The sequence below is a fragment of the Pan paniscus genome, chromosome X (assembly GCF_029289425.2).
Source record: "Pan paniscus chromosome X, NHGRI_mPanPan1-v2.0_pri, whole genome shotgun sequence".
Taxonomy (NCBI): Eukaryota; Metazoa; Chordata; class Mammalia; order Primates; family Hominidae; genus Pan; species Pan paniscus.
The window spans coordinates 120,124,131-120,143,026 of NC_073272.2; the positions used below are offsets into that span (position 1 = coordinate 120,124,131).

General features: G+C 40.7%; 2 long non-coding RNA genes across 2 annotated transcripts in view; one reads left to right on the forward strand and one right to left on the reverse strand.

Annotated features, from left to right (window-relative positions):
* Positions 1 to 18,896, forward strand: part of LOC117977718 (uncharacterized) — a 40,534-nt gene that overhangs the window by 14,464 nt on the left and 7,174 nt on the right. The window lies entirely within an intron of this gene.
* LOC134729786 (uncharacterized) overlaps positions 1 to 18,896 on the reverse strand; it is a 28,935-nt gene that overhangs the window by 4,106 nt on the left and 5,933 nt on the right. The window lies entirely within an intron of this gene.

An 18,896-nucleotide genomic window follows, 5' to 3' on the forward strand; every position in this document is an offset into this window, starting at 1 on the left:
GCACAACATTGAGAATAACTTAAAATTGCCTAAAAATGTGGCTTTGCTTAGGTCTTGTGACCCATAACCAGGTACATAACCAGGTCCACCTTCAATAAGTTCCTAAACAAGATCCTCCCCACATTCCGAAATCTCAAAAGGGCATTTTAGTTCACCGTCAGTCACTGGAGGATCCGTTGTGTTCTTCTATCTAAGGTCCGAGCTGTCTAAAGCAGAGGATTGGGAAGACCTTTTGAAAACACTTTAGCATGCCCGCCCTTTCGGGCTAGGTTCTGCCCGCCGAGGCTGGCTTTCCTGTGTATTTAACACCTTCCGGGATGATAGACTGCAGAGCTGACCAATCTCTGCAGGGGAAACCCCATTAGTCTAACAACAGAGGCCTGGTTGGAGCCAAAAGAAAAACAAAACGAAAATTTCAAACGATCTCAGAGTTATACAGTTCCCAAAGCCTGGGTTATTCTCTAATAATACTACCTATGGGACTTGAACAGATAAGCCTAGGTTGTTCTATACCAAGACTGGCAGTTTCTAAACTGAACTGCTGGGGAGGGATTGTGTCTTCACAATTGGGTAGTGCTGACGTCACCCTCATGGGGAGGGGTGGCGCATCAGGGTAGTGCTGACGTCTCCTCCATGGGGAGGGTGAGGGGCATCAGGCTCTCCACGTGGTCTCTGCTGAGCGGGAAAAGGTGGGGGATGGGAGATGGGAACTGGAGCCTTCTAAGAGCCGAAGTCTAGGCTCCTGTTCCGCCATTGCTGGCTTGGGTAAGGGTGAGTCTGCATTTTTTTCTTTTTTCCCATGGCATTTGGCTTGACTAGATTAGCTATCTAAAATTTTCTCGATTGCTAGATTGCTCCTTTTTGGGTCCTTTGTCTTGAGAGACAAGTTTTGTTAAGGCTTTAGTCTGTGTCTGTTGGTGTTTCACACTGTTGTGAATGGGATATATATATGCACACATAATGTCTAGTTCTGTTATTACTAGAATAAGAGAAAATTATTGGAATATAACAAAAGAATGTTAATTTTAAAATCTAGGTGGTGGGTGTATTGATGTTCATTGTAAAAATTCTTTAAACTTTTCTGCATGTTTGAACATTTTTATAACAAATATTGGAAAATAAAAGGGAGCTATTTAATAATACTTTGAAAAGGAAAAAAATGGAAATGATGGGATTCTATATATTTATTTTGCATCTGGCTTGTATTAGGACTCTTGTTTGCAAGTGACAGAAACCCAACTTGAATAATCTTAAGAGGAAAATTGAGTTTATTGGTTAACGTAGCTGGGAAGAATAGGGCAGATCTCAGAACCAACTAGATCGAGGGACTCAAATGGTATCTAGGCTCTCACTCCGTCTCATCTTTCATCTCTGCTTCTCTCTGTATCGCCTAATTTTCTAAGACTCTTACATGGTAGAGACCCGACATGGCTACTAATTTCTCTGGGTCACATCCTTACAGTTCAATATCCAAGGAAAAGAGAAAATTACTTCTTTACCTTTGATTTGGAAAATTCCAAGGGAGATCTTGTATCTCTGGGCCAGGTCTCATGCCTACCACTTGGAGCTACCACTGAGTCCAATGGGGTTGGATATTATGATTATGATGCTATGATTAGTCCATCCTGGGTTAGGTGCCCAGCCACAGGCAGCAGAGGGGACTATTGTGATTGCCTGTCCTACCAGGACTATATTGAAAGGATAAAGTAGGAGCAGGTACCCAAAGGAAGAAGAATGCTGTTGCTAGAAGCAGAGAGGAAGGAATGCTGGGCAAAGCAAAATAGCAGATATCCACTACATAGGCTTATTAGTTTTAATGTTTTTAAGTTACGTTTCTTGGATTCTCAATGTGTATAATCATATCTATAAATATACTTTTTCCTCTTTTCTCTTTCTTTTAGATTTATACAGCTTATTTTGTTTTCTTGTTTTGTCACATTCCAGAGCCTTCAAAACACTGTAGTGGACATCTATGCTTTATTCCTGAATTTCAGGGGAAGTGACTTGATTATGATGCTTTCTATTGGCTTTTCGATACTCTTTACTGTGTTTAGAAAGCTCTTTTCTAGTTGGGTGTGGTGGCTCATGTCTGTAATTCCAGCACTTTGGGAGGCCGAGGTAGGTGGATTGAGCCCTGGAGTGCGACAGCAGCATGGGCAATATGGTAAAACCAGTCTCTACAAAGAATACAAAAAATTAGCTGGGTATGGTGGTGCATGTCTGTAGTCCCAGCTACTCCAAAGACTGAAGTGGGAGGATCACCTGAGCCTGGGGAGGCAGAGGTTGCAGTGAGCAGAGATCACGCCACTGTACTCTAACCTGGGCAACAGAGCGAGACCATGGCCAAAAAAAAAAAAAAAAAAAAGTTTTTTTTCTATTCTCATTGTACTTTCTATACTCATTGCACTCATTTATAAGGAATAGCTGCTGATTTTTATCCAGTGCCTTTTGGCCATCCATTAACAGGTAAGACTACATCAAAATTAAAAATTTTGTAAGGAAGATAGTAAAGTACAGAAATCACCTGAAAACAAGAAAATGGAGAAACTGGAATGTAGACTTTACCTTCCGTGAAACTAGGAGTGGTAAATGCTACATGAAAACACTGCTTAGAGCTGGGTGTAGTGACTCAAGCCTATAATCCTAGCACTTTGCGAGGCTGAGGAGGGAAGATCACTTAGAGCCTAGGAGTTTCAGACCAGCCTGGGCAACATGGTGAAACCCTATCTCTACAAAAAATACAAAAAGTAGCTCAATATGGTGGGCACGCACCTGTAGTCCCAGCTACTAGGGAGGCTGAGGCGGGAGGATTGCTTGAGCCCAGGAGGTCAAAGATGCAGTGAGCCGTGAGTGTGCCACTGCACTCCAGCCTCGGCCAAAGTGACACCCCGTTTCAAAAAAAAAGGAAAGAAAAAGAAAAGAAAGAAAGAAAGGCAGATGGAAAGCAGATGGATAGGTGACTAAATTATTTTAGCTAGCTCCAGTAGAAGCACTCATCATAATCCCATGGACGTTCTAAGTGCTTTACATATGTTACTCCAGCAAAAGAGGTCTATTATTTGTAGAAACTAAACAAGAGACATCTGGATGCTCATTATGTAGCTTTATTTGTAAAAGTTCATTGAGCAGTACACTTATAATTTGTGAATTTCTTTTTTTTTTTTTTTTTGAGACAGAGTTTCACTCTTGTTGCCCAGGCTGGAGTGCAATGATGCAATCTCAGCTCACTGTAACCTCCACCTTCCAGGTTCAAGCGATTCATCTGCCTCAGCCTTCCTGAGTAGCTGGGATTATAGCCATGTGCCAACACACCCGGCTAATTTTGTATTCTTAGTAGAGACGGGGTTTCTCCATGTCGGTCATGGCTGGTCTTGAACTCCCGACCTCAGGTGATCCGCCTGCCTCAGCCTCCCAAAATGCTGGGATTACAGGCGTGAACCACTGTGCCCAGCCAATGATTTGTGCATTTCTGTATGTTATTTATCAACAAAACATTTTTAAAATAGACTAAAATGCAAATAAGTGAAAATGAACCACAGAGGTTATAGACTTAGAGACAAGTAGGGAAAGTAGAGTATGCTAGACTGAAAATAGGAGGAATAAAGTCTGGGATTCTATTTCTCATATCTAGTTCCTGGAATATAAGCAGGCAGTCTTATATCCCAGATAGGAGATTTAAAGGATCCTTCTCTGAAGAATTGAGCCACATCAAAGAATAGTCTACTGGTACAGGTACCTCAACCAAAAAGCATCCTGCTATCCAATTGCCATACATCAAAGCCCACCCCTTCTCCCAGGCATTCAGAACTTCCAGCCAGCTTTTTAGTGCCTCACTCTTAAATATGAACAAATCACTAAAGATTTCAAACAACTCAAGGAAAGTACCAACGTGAAAACCAGAAGTGAAACAAAAGCCAAAAAACAGAAAAGGGAAGGTGGGAGAAAATATAAACAATGACAAGAACAAATAAAAACATTTTAAAAAGCTGGGTGCAGTGGCTCACGCCTGTAGTCCCAACACTTTGGGAGGCTGTGGTGGGCAGATTACTTGAGGTCAGGAGATCAAGACCAGCCTGGCCAACATGGTGAAACCCCGTCTCTACAAAAATAAAAAAGATTAGCTGGGCGTGGTGGCGCACGCCTGTAATCCCAGCTGCTCCGGAGGCTCAGGCAGGAGAATCACTTGAACCCAGGAGGCAGAGGTTGCAGTGAGCCGAGATCACACCACTGCACTCCAGCAACACTGTCTCCAAATAAATAAATAAATAAATAAATAAATAAATAAATAAATAAATAAAAAACGTTAAAAAAAGCCCTACTAAGCTTCTACTCCAGTATATGCAGAAAGATAAAAGTGTTATATTCATAAAACATGAAGCATGAGCGAGAAAGAGCCCCACATGGAGGCATACCATTGTAAAATTTCAAAGTATTAAAGCAGACCTTAAAAGCTTCCAGAAGTAGGAAGAAGTAAAAGTTTCCATACAAAGGATCAAGAATAAGAATGGCATTTGGCTTCTCAATAGAAATCAGTAAAGCTGAAAGACAGCAGAACCATACTTCAAAATTATTAGTGAATATGATTTCCAATATAGAATTCTATATTCAGTCAACATATCAATTGAGTTTTAAGGTAGAATAAATACATTTTCAGTCATGCAGTGCTTAAATAATTTTCCTCCCATGCACACACTCACAAGAAGTGACTAGAAGACATGCTCCACTAAAACTAAAGGGCAAACCAAGAAAGAGGAAGACATGGCATCCAGGAAACAGATGATCTGACACAGGATATTGAAATAGGAAGACAGAGGCATCTAAGAAAATAAAATGGAATGGATAGATCATCTATTAATTTAACTGTCTATAAAATTATATTGAAAGTCTGGCTCTCTTCTCAGAAACCCAGCCCCCTCACCCCTCATTCACCCTAGAGGAAAAATAAAGAAGCTCTGTTTCATAGTTCGGGATGACTTAGCCATAGGTACAGGCAGGGCTGCCATATATAACTGCATAAGTTATGCACTGCACAACTCCACAGAGCACCATAGAAAAATGAAGCAAATGAAAAGGAGAGGCAATTGTTAAATCCAGGAAAAGCAAATGTTTAAGAAAGGAAATGTAATTATAATATATTACGTGGCTCATCAGTTAATTATTTACACATAATAGTTTATCCAAAAGTTGCTATAACTCTGTTGAGAGGATGAGGAGGAGAGAACTGGGGGGAAGATAAGAAAGCCTAAATAGATTATGGTACATCCATGTAGTAGAACACTGCAGCCATTACAAAGAAAATGATGGCGCTGTATGTATCCATCTGAAAGGAGTCTGTGATACATTAAGTGAGGCATAAAACCAGTTGTAGCCCAATGTCTATTGACTAATCCTATTTTTGTTTTAAATATATAAATAAAGGTATATGCATTCTGGTGTATCTGCTGATGGCCCTGGTGAGTGAGTGAAGTAAATTGTGGGAGAGAGGTTGTAGCATGTCCAATAGAGGCCTCGTCTCTAATTCCTAAGGACAACTCCTAGGGAGTCCTAGTGGTGGTTGATGGTCTCTAAGAGTTGTTGGTGGCATTTGCATTGAAGACCTCTCCTCGGCCGGGTGCGGTGGCTCACGCCTGTAATCCCAGCACTTTGGGAGGCCCAGGCGGGCAGATCATGAGGTCAGGAGTTCGAGACCAGCCTGACCAACATGGTGAAACCCTGTCTCTACTAAAAATACAAAAATTAGCCATGCATGGTGGTGTGTGCCTGCAATCCCAGGTACTCAGAAGGCTGAGGCAGGAGAATCGCTTGAACCTGGGAGGCAGAGATCGCAGTGAGCCGAGATCGCGCCACTGCACTCCAACGTGAGCGACAGATTGAGACTCTGTCTCAAAAAACAAACAAAACAAAACAAAACAAACTCTCTTCTTGGTGCTGAGAGTGACTCTATTACAAGCCTAAGTGAGGAGAGCCTAGTCTTTAAAACCAGAGTTCCCTGGTTGTTAGAAGGATGATCTCTGGGCTGCTCTGCAATGTTGGCTCCGCTAGGACTCAGGGATTCAGGGCTGTCTCTTGGTGCAGTGGAAAGTGGGGAGCAAAGACTGCTGTCATAGAAGGCCTACTTTAGCAAAGTCTCTCTGAGTTTCAACTGACCTTTCAGACCTGTGCGTGGAATTGGGAGATACTCCAGAAGGCAGAGGCCTTGTCTCTGGGCATTGTGATTAGCACCGGCAGAGGCCTTGTCTCTGGGCATTGTGATTAGCACCAGCAGAGGCCACCATAATTGGTAATATGGTTCTGCAGCCTATGCCCCCCACACAGCTATGTGTGGGGAAATGAAATCTAGCCTATACTGTACTAGTAACCAAGCCTCGTGTACTCATTCAGGGGTGCCATGGTCAGCAGAGAAAGGCAAACTTTCTTATGACTGGCCTATCCAAAGAGGTGCCTTTTTCCAATTAATCTACCCCAAGGGGAGACTATTTTTTGCAATGTTTCTGCTCCGAAGGTCATACCCTTTTCTAATTTGCCCTAAGGGGTCTTATGTGCTAGCTGTAGCCTTTGCTCTTTCTAAAACACTGATATGCAGATTGTAGGTCCTTAAGTCCTAATGGTCCTTTATCAGAGGTCATGAGTAATCATAATATAAATATTGTACAATAGTAAGAAAGAGAAGAAGAAGAAGAAGAAGAGAAGAAGAAGAGAAGAAGAAGAGAAGAAGAAGAGAAGAAGAGGAGAAGAAGAAGAAGGAGAAGAAGAAGAAGAGAAGAAGAAGAAGAAGAAGAAGAAGAAGAAGAAGAAGAAGAAGAAGAAGAAGAAGAAGAAGAAGAGGAAGAAATCCTGAGTAATCAGAAGCCTTCCCTGGAAGAGGCCCTTTCTCCTTGCCTCTCTGAGTGAGCCCTGGCCAGTCTCCTCACCTCAGGCAAATTGACATAAGAAAATGACTCTGGTCAGATTAAATCAAGATGGCAGCCTACACACCTGTAACTTTGTTCTCATCCTCCCCGCTTCAAATCCCTTAAAATATTACAATGGCAAAATAAACAAGAGCAGTATAATTAAAGGAAAGTGTACCATCAGCAGTCCAGAAATTGTGAAGAATCCCCTGAGGATAGAAATCAGTTAGAATCATATTGATAAGAGAGGAAGAGAAGCCTGGTCCAAAACCTGCAAGAGAAGATTACGGGAGTAAATCCAGAGAAAATCAAATTTCAGAATAAATAAATGTGAACGCATGGGAAGGGGGAACTTCCAGTTAATTAAAGAATTGCATTCACTACAATTGGAATGGAGCAGTTAAAAAAAAAAACAAACGAGAACTATATTCAGAAAAGAAGGGTCACTTCTGTGGCTGTTTCTGTCCTTCCTTCCCCCCAACTTATTCCAAGGTTAAAACCTAGAATTTCACACTAAAGAAAGTGAACTACTTGCTTCCAAAGGTTTGCTAATGTGAGTGTAGGATCCTAGAAAAACGAAAACAACAGAACAGACCTTTGTGTAATCTGGACTTTCAGGAAATATAGGGAAAAAAACAGAAGCAGTTTTGATCGTGAGAGAAATACACTCCTGAGTAATACCAGTGAAACTGCCTTTGCAAAATTATGACAGTAAAAGGCCTTTATGCTTTTTCCCTTCTTGGATCTTGTTTTTTGAGGAAAAGGTTTTTTTTCTTCCCAGTTGACTGAATTATGTTTCTCCATTTACTTCTGTCTGCCCTCTTGCCACCCTTGATGCCCACATGAGAGGACCTAAGATGATTCCTAACAGCATGGGACCCCTCAGGAAAAACAGAAGGCATCACAGACTCTGTTTTGGGTGGAACCTCTGTTTTCCTCATGGAACCCCAGGAGTCGTAAGCAAACAGATTAGATATAAGGCTCTACTCTGTTTTGCATTGTAATACCTGACCTTTTTACTTTGCGTATTGAGATAGCTTTTAGCCTTGGTATGTAATAGCTAGGTAGGAGATATACTTTTAGGGATGGTTAATGGCAGTTATGGGGGGATACTCGGTTCTTTGCATGTTTAGATAATAAAATAATGCTTTTGGTCACCTGGAAGGTATGGAAACATTCCCAGCCCGCACTGAGAGGTAAGGCTCTGATATGGTTTTGCTGTGTCCCTATCCAAAATCTCATCTTGAATTGTAATCAAAATTGTAATCCCCACGTATTGGGGGAAGGTCCTCGTGGGAGGTGATTAGATCTTGGAGGTGGTTCCCTCATGCTGTTCTTATGAGAGTGAGTGAATTATCATGAGATCTGATGGTTTTCTAAGGGGATTCTCCCCACTTTGCTCTGCACTTCTCTCTCCTGCGCTCTGTGAAGAAGGACGTGTTTGCTTCCATTTCTGCTGTGAGTTGTAAGTTTCCTGAGGCCTTCCCATCCATGTGGAACTGTGAGTCAATTAAACCTCTTCCCTTTATAAATTACCCAGTCTCAGGTATGTCCTTACAGCAGCGTGAGAACGGACTAATACAGGCTCCCATGGGGGATGGCCTGATTATAGAATGGGTTGATTGGCTTTGGTTTGGCCACCAGCCTCAGAGGAATGCCCTTGCAGTGGGATTCAGGTAAAAGCATTGTGTTGTGTCATCCCACAGTATTTAGTTTTTCTGGGGGACCCAGACTTTGGTGTGAAAATGGGATCCTTGATTTTTGGGGATTTGTTCTGCCTTCCAGCTGTGACTGCCTATTAGGCCCTAGAAGCTGCATGCCTCCTTGACCCTGTTCCTTAAAAGACTCCATCTTAAAGCCAGTAGTCCAATGAAGAAACTTACATCTTTAAGGAAATGTCCACATGTAAGGGTGTCTGCTTTTCCTGGCTGTCTTAACTGAACTTTTACTCACACCATTTTTTCCTTGGTTTGAGTAAAATATGAATCCTCTATCTTGTTTCACCTAAGAATTGTCCCTTTAGAAATGCAAATTTAGAGTTGCCTAGCTGACAATTGTTCAGGGCAGGGAACAAGTAATTAAGAGAGTGGTCTCAAATGGAGAAAAGAAATTTTAAAACTGGCAAATGAAGAATCTTATAACTCTACCAGATCTGCTTTTGTCTGTCTATACATTTGTATGTGTCCTGTGTGTGATGTTTCAATAACCAAAATATATGAAAGAGCTCTAATTAATTGGCTTCAATAAATATAAACACTTGAAAAAATAGAAACTTTAATGCTTTTTAGTTCATGTGGCATTAGTAATCTTTGGTAAATATAGTTTTAAGATTTTTGGTAAAATAAAATAAAGATGTCTTCAGAATTTAGATATTTAGTCTGAATCAGGCAGGTCAGACAGTCTTTGTCAGATGTTTTAAGGTCATAAACTGCTACTATGACATTTTTGATAATTGTTTGACTTGTCTGTTTTACAGCCATTAGATTCTAGGTAAGGCCTGGGGACATATGGAGTTAACTGTGTCCCCTAGCTAGTCTGGAAAGAGTCAGACATTGTCTACAGCTCTGTCCTTGTCCTGGGCTCTGAAATCTGATACACTGTCAAAGTTGCTTACTTACTAAGTTTCTCACTAGAATAAAAATTGCTGAGAGTTAACATTGTAACATATGTAATTGAGATTACTGGCAAAATAGTTACATGTAAGGCATATAAAGAAAGTAGAATGTGTTTTGGTAAGAGGTTATAAGAAGGCATGGAAACATGTTTTTTTTTGTTAAAAGGAAAGTAATTTTGTCTAGTTTAGAGGTTTTTATGGAATGTCCTAAGTTAAAAGAATGATAGGACAAAACTGAAGCCTTAAGCAAGTTGTAGAAGTTTGTAAAATATTGATCTTATAAAGGAAGTTCTGTGTGTGAACAAGTTGGACACAATTTGAAGGGGATTATTTAGTTTTTCTATAAATTAAACATAAAAATAAAAAGCACATCTGGGTCCATGTGCCAGAATAACAGGGTTTCTTTGGAGCATCGATCTGCTCTTTAATAGAAAATTGTAAAGAGTTATAAAAGGTTTACAAAAATTTTAACTTATGGTCAAACTGATTAAGATTGGACAGATTTGTTTATAAAGTTTTATTAAAATAGGTTTAACATTAATAGTATACTAATGCAAAGGCAAAATTTGGTTTTCTCTTTTGATCAAGATTTTCATGTAATATTAAAATAATAAAGATTTGTGTTTGCCTTTTGGGTAAACTGTAGGACAAAAGGAAAAAAGAAAGGAGAGAGAAGAGACAGATTCAGTTGGTCCCATGCTGTCTTTATTGGGTCTTGTTGTTTGGAAAGCTGGGTCTCCCAATGAGTAAAGATTTTTGCCTTTTTGAAATTTTTTCAGTTATCACTTTGGCTAATTGAATGACCTGTGATCCTATTTTGTGATATCAAGTGTTTTTAATCGTTGATATTTGGCAGATCTTCCAAAATAAAAATTTCAAGTTCTAAATTCAGTCCTTTTGTCCTCATTAATTTTTTTAAAGATATTGGGTCCCCTGATGTCCAAAAGAGACATATTTGGCTTATTTGGTATGTTACAATCATACAGGGAGCATTGTCATGTGTGAAATGGCATTTGGCTTTCTTTGGGATGTATTTTTATGAATGTGTTATTAATGTGTGTTCTAGAATTATGTGAGACTCCTATAATTTTAATATGACTTATGTATGTTATCAGTAATAATTATGATTATTATGTTAGATTGTTGTATGCCACAAAATAACCACATTTCTTTGTTAATTGTGTCTTTAACCATGGGTGTTCTGATTCTCTTGTCATCTACAATTGATTTGCTTTAATCCTTTTCAAAAGGTGGTTTTATATTCAGCTATGGGACTCGACAGGGGCTCTTGAATGCAGTTTCCTGATAACTTTAGAAATTGTGTCACTGGAATAAAGAAAAAAACTTCCAGGACTCTCGTGGAGGGCTTATGTGTCCATAAGGATTGTTGGCCCAATATCAAATAAAGCAGGAGTTAATCACATGGACTGAACTAATAGAAGACTGAAATTATCTTTTTACGACTTTTTGCTTAAAATGTTGCTGATCCTTTTTGGTTTGCTTTTCAGAGTTAAGAAAACTTTTTTTCTTTTTAAACATTTTAAAATTCTTTTGAGACAGTCTCGCTCTGTCACCCAGGCTGGAGTACAGTGGTGTGATCTTGGCTCACTGCAACCTCTACCTCCTGGTTCAAGCAATTCTCCTGTCTCAGCCTCCCAAGTAGCTGGGATTACATGCACACATGACCATGCCCAGCTAATTTTTATATTTTTAGTAGAAGCGGGGTTTTGCCATGTTGCCTAGGCTGGTCTCAAGCTCCTGTCCCCAAGTGGTCCACCTACCTCAGCCTCCCAAAGTGCTGGGATTACAGGCACTCATGACCACACCCAGCTAATTTTTGTATTTTTAGTAGAAACGGGGTTTTGCCATGTTGCCCAGGCTGGTCTCAAACTCCTGTCCCCAACTGATCCATCCACTTCAGCCTCCCAAAGTGCTGGGATTACAGGTGAGAGCCACCATGCCTGGCCAACTTTTTTTTTCTTTTGAGCTATTCGACAGCTTTTAACAATTGAGTAGAGTATACTCCTGTGAACAAAATTTGGAGCATATTTCTTTCTCTCTACCTGATTTCTCCAGAATTTGCAGACTATTTGTGATTATTCTTAACTTATGGCAATATAGTTATTTGTATAAGTTCAATAAGAATCCATTTTCTTTTGTAACAGAACACAATTCAGGACACTGGTTACATTACCAAGGCTTTTACTGTAATGACATGTTTTCAGACTGTATTGGCAAATTGAGGTTTACCTATAGAGCTGATAAGAGCCCCTTAGAAAACTGGCCTCATACTTTGTCCTTTACAGGGTTCCGAACCTGTGGCAAGTAAAGAATGTTACTTTCTGACAGGCCCAGGAACCCCAAGTTGTTTTGGTACCTTGAGAAGAGAGCAATTCACCCAATTCACACAGTTATCTGCAGGTACAAATAAATCCCTGGCTGGGCTCAAGAGGCTGTTAAAAGGTCTAATCTGAGATTCCTTATGAGAAGTTCCAGCAACACCAGGTTTGTTTGTTTTTTTTAATGCCTTTATGGCAAATAATTTTTCTTGTTGCACTTTATGCAAATAATTAAGCTAAGCATAATAAGACTCATACTTATTTTGCAAATAAATTGGTCCTACTATGATTTGTCTTTGGTAGAATTGAAAAACTGGAGAGAGAAAAATTATGTTTTGGAAAAACATGGTATACCTGTTACTAGAGTCCAGCTAATTGTTTTTGGATTCCAGTCCATTGTTTTTGAGTCTCTGCTGATGACCCAATATATGATTGGTTCTCAAGGTCATTCACCTAGGTCCCTCAAAGCTTCATATCATTTCTACAGCGACACCTGAAGCTAGGATTTTTACCCCTTATGTTAGGGCTTATTATTTATTTTAAGTCTGCTGTTCACTTAAGTACTATACCAAAGCTGTAGATAAGAGTGCTAATGTTTTGTTATACAGACCTTGGGATCCTAACTAGGCACTTGTGAATACACAAACAACTGCAAGACAGTTTCACTCCTCTTACCCTGGGGCAAACCCTACTCCAACTATGCCCCATCAGCAGGAAGAAGTTGGAGTAGTCATCCGCCTTTTCCCATCTCTGTAACTCACACCTCAGGACTGAAGTGTGCTGAAATCCAAAGGGGGGATTGAAACTGACTTTACAAAATTATGACAGTAAAAGAAGTCTGACATGGATAACTCCATCTTGCTCCTAACCTCTAAGCTGTCTTTGCTCACTACTGGGCACAGGCCAAGCTAACCACGGGAGGAATTTAGTTTATAGCTTAACTTAAAATTAAGGATGATAATAGTCCCTCACTAAAACTAACTCACTCCTTGCTTAGGGCCTGAAAACTGCCTTTGTAAGACTAATGAAAGGTGACAAGATTAGGATTATGGAAGTAACTTGAATACTGCAAAAATGTAGGTGTAGTTTGTATAAACCCTTACTGCTCAGGAGTCATGTGGTCAGAGGCCAAAGGATTTGTGACTTCCCCAATTGCTCCTATGAGTAACATCACTATTGTAGAGCCTAAAATTGGTGTTTTAAGATTTTTTTTTCAGATTTTCTGGCAATGAACTGACTCTGCCTGGACCCATAACTTATGTCTCAACTGGTCCTGTGGCCCCACCCAGAGGCGGACTCAGCCCATGAGGACCGTTTGCCACACCCCTGTGATTTCATCCCCGACCAATCAGCAGCACCCATTCCCTAGCCCACTGTCCACCAAGTTGACCATGAAAACCCTAGCCTCAGAATTCTAAAGGAGGCTGATTTGAGTTAGAACTCTGTCTCCCATATTGCTAGCCTAGTGTCAATTAATCTATCTTTACTGTAATACCTTGGTCTCAGTGAATTGATTTTGTCTGTGCAGTGTGCAGGAAGAGCCCACTGGGTGATTACACTAGAGCAAAATTATTTTGACAATTTGTAGGGAGGGAAGAGACCAGCCTTTCTATCTCCTCTGTACCCACCCACCTTAAAGTGAAGTCTGATAGGTCAAGACACTCAACCCACTTACACAAAGCCCTCTATCTCAGGAGACAGGCCAGTCAGGGGACACAGACCAATGTAACTGCAGAGGAGACCAAGGTAAGCTATCTTTGCTAACTGATTTATCCCTTATTCACTAGTGTGCATAGATATCAAAGGATTACCAGAAATATTTGGAGAAAAAATATAGCATAAAAGAGAAGAACCAAAATGAATAAATAGCACAATTGACCCTGCATGGGTGTGGTGGGGGGGAAATAATATAAGGAACAACTCCAATTTTCAGATTATAATATTCACACATATTCAGAGCCTCTATTAATTACTCAAGTATGTAGTACAGCAAAATGAGAAATGAATCCAAAAAAAGAGGAACATGTGGAATATAAGAAATAGTGATGAGCAAAGAAACAGTGAAGCTTTGAGTTTTCCAGATGCTAGCAAAAAGCAGTAACATTTGAATTAGACAAAAATAAATTTAGAGCCAACAGTATTAAAAGAGACAAAGGGGGCTAGGCACAGTGGCTCATGCCTGTAATCCCAGCACATTGGGAGGCTGAGGTGGGAGGCCGAGGCGGGCAGATCTTCTGAGGTCAGGAGTTTGAGACCAGCCTGGCCAACATGGCGAAACCCCATCTCTACTAAAAATATGAAAACTTAGCTGGGTGTGGTGGCATGTGCCTGTAGTCCCAGCTGCTCGGGAGGCTGAGGCAGGAGAATCGCTTGAACCCAGGAGGTAGAGGTTGCGTTGAGCCAAAATTGCACCACTACACTCCAGCCTGGGTGACAGAGTGAGACTCTGTCTCAAAAATTAAGAGTTGGAGTCTTGCTCTATCACCCAGGCTGGAGTGCAATCATAGCTCACTGCAGCCTTGAACTCCTGGGACCAAGTGATCCTCCCACCTCAGCCTCCTGAGTAGCTGGGACAATAGGTGCATGCCACTACACCCAGCTAACTTTTGTATTTTCTGTAGAGACGGGGGTCTCACTGTGTTGCCTAGGCTGGTCTTGAACTCCTGGCCTCAGGTGATCCTCCCACCTCAGCCCCCCGAGTAGCTGGGATTACAGATATGAGCCACCATGCCTGGCAAAGGGATATTTAATATTGATAAAAGGCGCACTCCACCAATAACATGTGACTGTCATGGACCTTTATGCACATAATGACATGAATAAGAAATATAAAGCAAAGTCTGTTAGAAATACAAGGAGAATAAACATTTACAAATAGTCAGTCACGGGGGGAGAGTCCCCTCTCTTGCTCTCCCTTCTCTCCTTCCCTACTTCTCTCCTTATCTTTTTCTTGCTTTCTCCTCTTCCTTTCTCCAACAAATAGATATTTAGCACCTTGTATGTATTAGGCATTGTGTTAGATATTGTGGGCAGAGTACCAAGCAAAACAATCTTGGCGCCTGCCACATGAAGCTGACAGTCTAGTGAGGGAGATAGACATTATTCAAATATTCATGCAAATACATGTAAAATTACAACTGCGATGAGTTCTCTATTAATTACTCAATTAATTATTCTGTAGGAGAGGCACACAGAATATGAGGTCAGGGAGGTTTTCCTGACCAAGCAAAACTTCCTCAGAGATTTGAAGACTGCACAGGAGTTAACCAGATGAAGCAGGAAAAAAAGCATTGCAAGCAAAGGGGAAAACATGTGCAAAGACCCTCTGGCAGGAGGAAGCCCAGTGCATATGGAGGACAAAAGAAAGCCAGTGTAGCTGGGGCTCAGACATCAAGTGGAGAATTTTATGAGGCTGAAGAGGTAGATATTGGCCATGCTATGCAGGGCCTCAGAGGCTATATTAATTATTTTGTTTTTAATGCTAAGAGAAATAGGAATCATTGAAAAGTTTACAGCCTGGGCAACATAGGGAGACCCCATCTCTACAAATAATAATAATAATAATAAATTAGCCAGGCATGTTGGTGCATGCCTGTGGTCCCAGTTACTTGGGAGGCTGTGGTGGAAGGATCACCTGAGCTCAAGAGGTCAAGGCTGCAGTAAGCCATGATCACACCACTGCACTTCAGCCTGGGTGACAGAGTGAGACCCTGTCTCAAAAAAAAAAAAAAAAGTTTAAAAGTGAAAAAGACCACACTAACTGTAAAAAGTATTGGATGAGGGGCAAAAGTCAAAGCAGGGTGATCAATTAAAAAGCTATTGCTGAGAAAAGAAGATATCTTAGGTAGAAGTGGTAGAGGAGTGGTAGACATTGAGAAAGAACGAGTAAGCTTTTTTTTTTTTTTCTTTGAGATGGAGTCTTGCTCTGTCGCCTAGGCTGGAGTGCAGTGGAGTGATCTTGGCTCACTGCAACCTCCACCTCCCGAGTAGCTGGGATTACAGACGCGTGCCACCATGCCTGGCTAATTTTTTTTTTTTTTGTATTTTTAGGAGAAACGGGGTTTCACCATGTTTGCCAGGCTGTTCACGAACTCCTGACCTCAAGTGATCCACCCACCTCGGCCTCCCAAAGTGCTGGAATTACAGGCATGAGCCACTGTGCCTGGCCCAAGCAAGCTTTTAAGAGACATTTAGTGGGCAAGATGAGGAACAGCACATAACAAGGATGACTTCCTAGTTTCTGGCTTGTGCAAATGGATGGATGATGGTGCCATTTACTGAGTTACAGAATACTGCAAGAGGACCAAATTCTTGTTTTGGTTTTGGTTTGGGGGAAAGGAGGAAGAAGGACTAGACCAGTTGGGGGCAAGTTGGTCATCTCTCTCTCTCCAGACATCCTTTCATGTGGCTAGCTAGGGTCTCCTCACAGAATGACAGACTCAGGGTAGACAGACTTGTTACATCATGCCTCAAGGGTCCAAGGGGGAGTGTCCCAATAAGCCCAGGTGGAAGCTGCAAGGCTTCTTATGAACTAGCCTTGTAAATCCCAGAATGTCATTTCTGCTGCATTCTTTTGGTTAAGCAAGTCTCTAAGATCAGCCCAGATTTAAGAAGAGAGGGATTAGGCTAAACAGAAAGAGAAAGTGGAAAGGCCATGTGCCTCAACTAATGAACCAATATTGATTATTGTTAACTAAAGTCTATGTTTTATTCAGATTTCTTTAGTTTTTTACCTAATGTTCCTTTTTCTGTTCCAGGATCTCATCCAGGATACTATATCATATTTAGTTATTATGTCTCCTTAGATTCTCTTGGCTGTGAAAGTTTCTTAAACATTCCTTGTTTTTGATGATGTGGACAATTTTTAAAAGTCTGTTGAGGTATTTTATAGAATTTGGGTTTGTCTGATGCTTGTTTCATAGTTAGGGGTTATGGATTTCTGGAAGGAAGATCAGGAAGGTAAAGTGCCATTATCACATTATATCAAAGGTACATGACCTATCACCGATGATGTTAACCTTGATTGTGAATATAGAAAACTATTTCCAGGATTGTTGCTATAATGGGGAATAGGAAACTTTAATGGTAGTTAATGTGGTATTCCATTTATTCATTCAACAAATATTTATTGAATGTGTACCATGCGCCAGGATCTTGGATAAAACAGTGAACTAAAACAGGCAAATCCTTGCCTTCATTGAGCGTACAATCTGGTTGAGAAGAGACACAATAAATAATAATATAACAAATTTTACAGTATGTTAGAAGGTAATGCATGCTATGGAAAAATTACATCCCTGAGCAAAAGGGATGGGAGGGCAAATGACGTTATTAGTGGAGTGACTAGGGCAATGCCTCATTGAGAAGGTGACATTTGAGCAAAGACTTGAAGGAAGGGAGGGATGTAGTCATTGGAGATCTAGGGTAGAGCCTTCCAGGTAGAAGGAACAGCCAGTGCAAAGACCCTAAGGTATGAACATGGCTAGTGTGTTTGAAAAATAGGAAGGAGGAGGCGGGGCACAGTGGCTTACGCCTGTAATCCCAGTGCTTTGGGAGGCCGAGGCGGGTGGATTACCTGAGGTCAGGAGTTCAGGACCAGCCTGGCCAACATGGTGAAACCCCGTCTCTACTAAAAATACAAAAAAATTAGCCCAGTGTGGTGGCAGGCGCCTGTAATCCCAGCTACTCAGGAGACTGAGACAGGAGAATTGCTTGAATCCGGGAGGTAGAGGTTGCAGTGAGCCAAGATCGTGCCATTGCACTCCAGCCTGAGCGACAAGAGCGAAACTCTGTCAAACAAAAACAAAAACAAAGAAAGAAAGAAAGAAAAGAAAAATAGCAAGTAGGTTAGTGTGACTAGAGAAGAGTCAGAGAAAGTAGGGGAGACTAGTAGGAAATGATGTTAAAGAGATAACAGAAATCCAGACAATTAAAGACCTTGTAAGCTATTGTACAGACATTGCTTACAATGTTTTCTTCTAAATGAGATGGGGAACCATTGGAGATGTTTGAGCAGAGGAGAGACTTTAATTTAACTTTCATTTTTAATAGGAAAATCTGACTCGTGTTGAGAGTAGATTGTGGTAGGGGGCAGAGGTATAACACCAGTTAAGAGGCTATTGAAATAATCCAGGCAACAGATAATGATGACTTGAACCAGGATGGTAGCTGTGAGAGCTGTGAGAAGTGGGTGAATTATTGATATATTTTGAAGAGTAAATAGGATTTTTTTATTATTTGAAGATAGAATGTGAGAGAAAGAGAGGAGTCAAAGAAATACCAAAGAGTTTGGATCTAAGCAAAGGATGCAGTGCCATCCATGTGAAAGGAAGCAACTGTCATCAACTGAAGGTTGTCAGTAATATAAGTTTTCGGATGTGTGTGGGGAGGCAGAATGGGGAGAGACTAGAAGTACTGTTTTGTTTATTTTTTTATTTTATTTCAGTAGTTTTTAGGAAACAGGTGGTAGTTTTAGACATGTGCTATGAGATGTCTTTTAGATATTCAAGCAGAGAAGTCAAATAGGTACTTGGATATACAAGTCTAGAGTTTAAGGGAGAAGTCTAGGATGGAGATATAAATGGTGTTTAAAGCCAGGAGACAAGATGAGATTATCAAGAGAGGAAGTGTGGACAGAGAAGAGAATACCAAGAATAGCATTCTGGGAGAGAAGAAGGAATCAGTGAAAGAGTCTCAGAAGGAGCAGCCTTCTGAACAAAGCTGGAGGCATCATACTATGTGACTTCAAATTATATTACAAGGCTATAGTGACCAAAACAGCATGGTATTGTTATAAAAACAGACACATAGACCAATTGAACAGAATAGATAATCCAGAAATAAATCCATGTATTTATAGCCAACTGATTATAGACAAAGGCACCAAGAACATACATTGGAGAAAAGACACTGCCTTCAATAAATGGTGCTGGTGTTGTTACATGGATACATTGGGACACACACACACACACACACACACACACACCACAAATAAATGGTCCTGCAAAAATTGGATATTTATATTCAGAAGAATGAAATCCGACCCCTATCTCT